General features: G+C 40.7%; 1 non-coding gene across 1 annotated transcript; it reads left to right on the plus strand.

The window, feature by feature from the left end:
* Window positions 1–6,065: 6,065 nt before the first annotated feature.
* On the plus strand, window positions 6,066–6,138 carry TRNAE-CUC (transfer RNA glutamic acid (anticodon CUC)). Its single transcript has one exon. It is a non-coding gene; the product is annotated as a tRNA-Glu (tRNA).
* The last annotated feature ends 1,374 nt before the right edge of the window (window positions 6,139–7,512 follow it).

A 7,512-nucleotide genomic window follows, 5' to 3' on the forward strand; every position in this document is an offset into this window, starting at 1 on the left:
ATAAACAGCCTGTGTTGTGCTGGGCAGTAACAAGGCAGGAACTATTGACGTACCCCAAACAGAAGGATGTCACATGCAGTATGCCAGGTGCAAGAAGCTGAACTCAAAAGGCGACATACTGCATGGTTCCACTTATAAGGAAACCTGGGGAATTATAATGTGGGCATTCTGGAAGAGGCAGAGCTATAGGGATGGAAAACAGAGCAGTGGTTTCTAGGTTCTAGGCATAAAGATAGGGGTTGACTACAAAGAGGTGAGGGGGGATTTGGGGGCTGATGAAACTGTTCTATATCTTCACTGCGGTGATGGTTACACAACTTATATATTTGTCAAAACTCCTAGATTTACATGGTAAAAAAAGTCTAAATTTTATTGTACGTAAATATCTTAATTTTTTAAAATGGGGGAAATGCATATACGTATCCTTGGTACAGCATCTGACATAGAGTCAGGGACTCAATAAATGTTAAATGTAATCTTTTATTTTTTAAAGAGTTAAATGATACGAACACCTAAAACAAAAGCTAAACTTTAATTTGTTGTAGGTTATTGAAACTTTTCCTGGCAGCCCTATTGAGATAATGAGAAATCCCCAAGTGTATTAAAACATAAAGTTGGGAATGGTTGATTTAAAGTTTCCACGACCTTTGGACATCCTTTATTTAGGACAGGTATTTCATTTGCCCTTGATTTATGTTATGCCGGAAGGAGTCCAGCTCTTTTCAATTTGTGTGGAAAGGAGGACACTTAAAGGGGCTCGAGTCTCAAATTGTGGCTGACAGAATACTTAGAGTACCGATGTGAGGTAAAATGAAAAAGGTAAGCATAAAGTAATGAGTTTTCCCTAGAACTAGATCTATTCAGCTTAAAAGACTGCCCTTTATTCTGAGATCATGTCCTTTCTTCTTATTTTGATACTCAAAGGTCTTTTATTTATGAAATAGTGGTTATGGTGGATAATTTTTTGATATTTTGTTGTTTTTTAGATGTTACAAGAAGAGTCTACAATGCTATTTCAGTCATTCTCTCTCTGTCTCTCTGTTTCTTTATCTGTCTGTCTGTCTGTCTCTCTCTCTCTCACATCTATCTTTACCAGTCAGTGAAATCCAAGAAGCTGTCTGGTAAATACCAGTTAAGATCTGAGTTGAGCATGTTGTATGGGGGTCATGAACCTGGCGATGCCTGGCTGGACCCCCTGTGGCCATGGCTTTCCTTCTTCACCGTCCCCAGTCTCTGCCCAGGCTCTTGTGCCCAGCTGACCTCAACAAAGGCAGCAGCTTAATGCGTCTCAGAAATGTTTTGAAAATTTAGGAGGCATTTTCTAAGTTCCAAGGACTTGCTCAGAAATGTTGGATTGAAATGATCAAAATCTAGGCTTTGCAGGTCACCTGTTTTGCCCCATGAAGGGTGGAATTCACACCTCTTTGGATACTTCACTGTTTCATCCTGTCTGCCTGGAAGACAAACAAAACAGCCCTGGTTCTATCAAGGCTGGGTTTGGATCATGCCTTTCACCCTGCTCTCAAACAGGATCCCACTGTGATCACATATTTTCATAGATGCTGCCGCTCTCAGTTTGTACACTTCACCTGCCGTGGAGAGGTCTTTCCACTGGCCTGTAAGAACATGTCTTTTAAAGGCATTCTCTGAGCTGAGTATCATTCCACTGTTAACTCTACTGAGAGTCATGTTTATTTTTGCAACCTGATTGAGATTTAACTAGGCTGCCATGCTGTGCGACAGGCTCCGGGAGCCCAGAGTCCAAACTCAGGGGTAGTAAACAGCCCTCACTGACTGCCGTTGGCCGGTTTAGGATCAATCTAAATTTGTCTTGACAAATTACAGTACCTTATAATAGTTACACTCATTAACAGTTTATATGATTCTTTGCATATGTGGTTTTCTTTACAGATAGTTTTATTAATCATTCCTTATAAGAAGCCCATAAAACCAATTGTTCTTTGCCTGGGAGGCCATCATTTCTCTCCCTTTTCACATCTTCCCATCTCCCAACCTTGGAGTGATAGTGTGAAATGAAAGGCTGGCCCCCTTGCCTCAAGAGGGTCTAACTTTGTGGTGCAAACTCTGCATAGGGTCAGACTGAAGTTAGTCTCTGGCTGAAACCATATGTGGCTCCACTTTTTCCCTCCCTCTTCTGCTTCTCTCACCACCCGCCCCTTATCCTGACAGCATCCCCCAATCAATAATTTGAACAAGAATCTCTGTCTCAGGCTCTGCTTCTAGGGAACCTTATAAGACTGGCATGACCCCAAAGTCGCCACACATGGTACAGATGTGGAAAAGTCCAGCTGCCTTTGAGATAATTTGTCAAGAGCACTTCCCACTAGGGGTAGTCCATGTTATGTGACAACAAACCAACCCAGGCTTATCTTCTCTTTGAGGCGAAAGTTGGCCACTGCATTTCAGGTTATTTTCCTAAAAAGAGGGGAAGAAACATTGTTAAGATTCAACAAAGCATATGACACATCATAATGCTGGATACTCTGGGACTCAAAGGCATAAATGGTATTGAGGAGTGTATACATTTCTTGTGGCTACTGGAACAAATTACCACGAACTTGGTGGCATAAAATAAATTTATTCTCTCACAGTTTTGGAGTCCAGGTGCCCAAAACCAGTATCACTAGGTCGAAATCAAGGTATCAGCAGTAGGGCTATGCTCCCTCTGGAGGCTCCAGGGGAGAATCTGTTCCTTGCTTCCCCCAGCTCCTGGTGATAGGCAGCATTTCTTGGTCTGGGCTGCGTTACTCTAATCTCTGCCTCTGTGGTCACAGTGCCTTCTCTTCCATCTGTGCCGTATCTCCCTCTGCCTCCCATTTATAAGGATATACGTGATTGCATTTAGGGCCCACCCTGATAGACCAGGATTATCTCCTCCTCGTCTCAGGATCCTTAACTTCAGCTCAAATGGAATGATCTTATTTCCATGTAAAGTACCATTCACAGGTTCCAGGGATTAGAATATAGTATCTTTGGGGTGACCATTTTTCTACCTAACACAAGGAGACAATTGCAGTTCTACTTTGTATTCCCATGTTCCTTGTAAAACTCTATCACCAAAGGTGAACCAAAAGCTTTTGCTTTACTTGTTTTATGCTTACCACAATATATACTATGGAAGATATAGAAAAGTGAAATCACAGTCCTGCTCTCAAGATCTTGCCATCTATTTCAGGAGAAGTACCCCATGCTCAAATTAACATAACTTATTACCACTGACACAGGAGTCTTTTTTTTTTTTTACTAAATTTATCTATTTTATTTCTTTATTTTTGGCTGTGTTGGGTCTCTGTTGCTGCGCAGGGGCTTTCTCTAGTTGCGGCGAGCGGGGGCTACTCTTCGTTACGGTGTGCAGGCTTCTCATTGCGGTGGCTTCTCTTGTTGCAGAGCATGGGCTCTAGGCGCATGGGTTTCAATAGTTGAGGCATTCAGGCTCAGTAGTTGTGGCTAGAGGGCTTAGTTGCTCCGCGGCATGTGGGATCCTCCTGGACCAGGGCTCGAACCCATGTCCCCTGCATTGGCAGGTGGATTCTTAACCACTACACCACCAGGGAAGCCCGACACTGGATTCTTGTAGGCCTTGTATTCCAAGAAGAGATAGAGAAAGCCAGTGGGCTGGAGTGGTGAAGGGAAGCTTTAGAGAGAGGTAAGATTTGAACCAAATCTTGACATTTTGTTGAAGTTGGGCAAGCAGAGGAGAAGAGGGTTGTCTTCATTCGTTCTGGCTGCTGTGACAAAATACCACAGACTGGGTGGCTTATAAACAACAAAAATTATTTTTCACAGTCCTGGAGGCTTGGAAGTGCAAGATCATGACACCAGCATGGTAGGGTGAGGGTTATCTTTCAAATTGCAGGATTCTCATTATATCCTCACAAGGTAGAAGGGGCTAGGGAGCCCTGTGGAGTCTCTTTATTAGAGGACTAATCCCATTCACGAGGGCTCTACTCTCATAACCATCACATTGAGCATTAGGATTTCAACATGTGAATTTGGGGGAGACACAAATATTCAGACCATAGCAAGAGTTCAATTTATTTCCTCATTTGATTTTTACAATTGCCCTTGAGGGTTGTTTCTTTGGAACATTTTTGGGCCCAACTCATATTAAGAAATATATTTTATATTATGACTTAGTGTATGAAATGTACTTATGGAATAAAAGTTTCATAAGACAATATTTATTTTTAACACCTCCAATCAGTTCTGATTTTTTAAAAAAATTCTATTCTGTTCTATTCCATTCCATGTTATTTCATTAAAAACTTGCTGGTTGAGGCTCACCAGCTCACTAAATTAGATCATGACCACTAGAATGGATTGAGAAACAGATATTTGAAAAATACCACTTCAATGCAAATACTCTCTATCATGATTTCTGACCATATTGGTTATTAGTTATCTATCACTGTGCATGACAAATTATCCACAAACTTCCTGGCTTAGAACAATACCCATTTATGATCTCAGAGTTTCTGAGGGTCAGGAATCTAGGCATTGTTTAGCTAGGTGCTTCTACCTCAAGGTTCTCTCACAAGGCTGCAATTGAAGTGTTAGTCAGAGCTGTGGTCTCATCTGAAGACTTGACTGGGGAATAGAAGGATTAACTTCCAAACTCATTCATATGCCTGTTGGAAGGATTAAGCTCCTTGTGGACTTTGAGAGTCTCCATTATTTGCTTGCTGTTGGCTGGAGGCCTCCCTCAATTCATTTCCATGTGGACCTCTCCACAGGGCACCTAGCGACATGAGAGCTGGCTTCATTAGAGTGAGTAAAAGAGAGAACAAGGAGTGAGCAAGGCACAATCACAGTCTTCTCATAATGTAGTCTCAGAAGTGATATTCCAGCACTTTTGCTGTATTCTCTTTGTTAGAAGTGAGCCACTAGGCCAAGCCCACACCTAAAGGGAGAGAATTATGCAGTGGAGGTGGGGAGTCACTGGAGACCATCTTATTGGCTGCCTACCACACTAGAAAATCTGGTATCAGCAAGAGAAGATATTAGTGGTTCTTGAGGGAATTGAGCATAATGTGAAGTCTACCTTGCTTAATCCATTAGTGAGCCATCTTGACTTGTGATAGTATATCCAGAGTGTGACTGTTGTCTACAGGTATGACCTTGAGGAACAAAACACTGAAGAGCATGGCTTTAAGGCAAATAGGGAAGCAAGAGTATTGCCTTAATTTGACATTCAATGAAAATGAGCTGTGATGGTTGACTTGTTCGTGCTCATATTGTGAGTTAGTGATAATACTGTAGTTACCATCCAGTTCTGGCTAGAGAGATTAGTAACCTGACCAAGGTTGCCCAGTTCTCCTGACTTGATAATTTATTAACTTGACCATGGTTACACAGTTAGATGTTAACACAATACTATACTCTCTTGTACCAGGCTAGAAATTTGAATAAGAAAAACTGATGCTCTCTTTCATGTTAAATTAGCCAAATTTAGGAATTTTTTACTTTCTCTGAGGCAAGGAGGATAGTATAGCTCTTATGGAGGAAGCAAACCCTTTTAATTTTTTTCAGATTTTATCTCAAGAAGTAGGCATTCTTCTCTTCCACCTAACCCCAGTCCATTCTTCATTGGGAACAAGAAATTCTAGCAGTCTTTAGAAACTTGATAATGATTAAAGAAAAACATTGAGGAGTCTTAAGAACAGGATGCTATGTCACACAAAGTTAAGGTCTTGCTGTCTTTTATTTATTTATTTGAGGGATTGAAAGATTGGCATTTGGGAGATACATTTCAAGTTCTTTCTTTTTTTTTTTTTTTAATTTCAAGTTCTTAGACTCGTATTTCTCCTAGGGCTCCAAGTTTGACGTATATAATGCCTTAGGAATGCTCAGGTGATTAGCCAGTGTGTCACTGATAGACAGTTGGTCCTCTGAATCTGTGAGTTCTGCATCCAGAGATTCAACCAACCACGGATTGAACAATTTACATAGCATTTACATTGTATTTACATCTATTTACACAGCATTTATATTGCATTAAGTTTATAAGTAATTTAGAGATGATTTAAAGTATGTGGGAGGGGAATTCCCTGGTGGTCCAGTGGTTAGGACTCTGCACTCTCACTGCTGTGGGTCCAGGTTCAATCCCTGGTCAGGGAACTAAAAACCCCACAAGCCACATGGCGTGGCAAAAAAAAAAAAAAAAAAAAAAAAAAAAAAAATATATATATATATATATATTGATTTATATTTATATAAAGTATATGGGAGGTTATGCATAGGTCATATTATGCAAATACTATGCTATTCATATAAGGGATTTGAGCATCTGTGGATTTTGGTACCTACAGGGGTCCTGGAACCAATCCCCTGCAGACTGATAGATGACTGTATCTATTTTATATATATACAATTTTCCAGTTTGTTGAATGCAGTCTAAATACTAGGAGGAAGGGGGTGACTTCCAGTAGCAAGAGGTGGTGAGAGATCTAGCAGGATGTAGAAGAGGATAAGTTGGAGCACTCAAGGCCCTTTCTGTAGCATCACCGCAGGAGGGAACAATAACACTGCTCTTCTTTACCCTGCTCTTGTTGCCGTGGTGACTTCTACACTCAGCAGCCAGAGACAATTGTGCTGAGACTCATCTCCTCCAAGATCCTCTCCTCGTGATAAACCACTAGAGAGATTTCAATGACAATGCTCACCTATGATGCAGGCTGCATTCAAATGATGGCATTGAAGGCTTTGACTAGCAGGAGGAACTATCATGGAGTGACCCAGAAAAGGAATTTTGTAAAGAACTTTCTCCTGAACTAGGAAGAACCTTGGGGTTTGAGAGAATTTTCTAACCTTTCATTCTGTCTTCACTGTAATCATACCTCCGAGGTTCTGAAAAAAATCTGCCCTGAGCTTCCACTTTGCATTAAGTGGGAAAGAGGGTTGAGGCATGAAATTAAATGAATATTTCTTTCTTTTCCTGTTTCTCAGAATTTTAACCAGGGATGGTGGGGAAAGGAAGATGGAGATGGTGTTTTTTTATCTGAGAGATCTTTTCTCTCTCCGGATGCTTAGACATAGCAAAATAGAATAAAATTGATCTGTGAGTTCAAAAAAGGAGACTGAGAAGGCCAAAGGAGGATTTGGATACCTTGAAATTAATGATGAAAATTATTTAAAATATAATGAAAATATTTTCGAATGATTAAAAAATTAATAATATACACTTATCTTTTGATTCTTTGTTTTCAATAACTGCTGATCATTTTTAGCAAGAGGTCTTTGCAATGCAAGGGTCTTGGCTGACAGAGATGTTGGTAGAACTTCTACTCATGAACAAGTTCTTGAAACTACTCGAGTTTTCCATTCAGGGCCTGTATTCCTGTCTATTTTCTTTCTTCTCTCCCTCCAGTCTTTTCTTCCTGTCCTCCTGTGTTCTAGTTGGTTAAGCATTTGATCTCTTTGGTTAACATGCACTGGGGAGTGGAGACTGCCAATGGGGATCTCAGCTGATAGCTGGATCTTAAGGAAACTCAG

Source organism: Neophocaena asiaeorientalis, unplaced genomic scaffold (genome assembly GCF_003031525.2).
Source record: "Neophocaena asiaeorientalis asiaeorientalis breed wild unplaced genomic scaffold, Neophocaena_asiaeorientalis_V1.1 scaffold198, whole genome shotgun sequence".
In the NCBI taxonomy this organism is placed as follows: domain Eukaryota; kingdom Metazoa; phylum Chordata; class Mammalia; order Artiodactyla; family Phocoenidae; genus Neophocaena; species Neophocaena asiaeorientalis.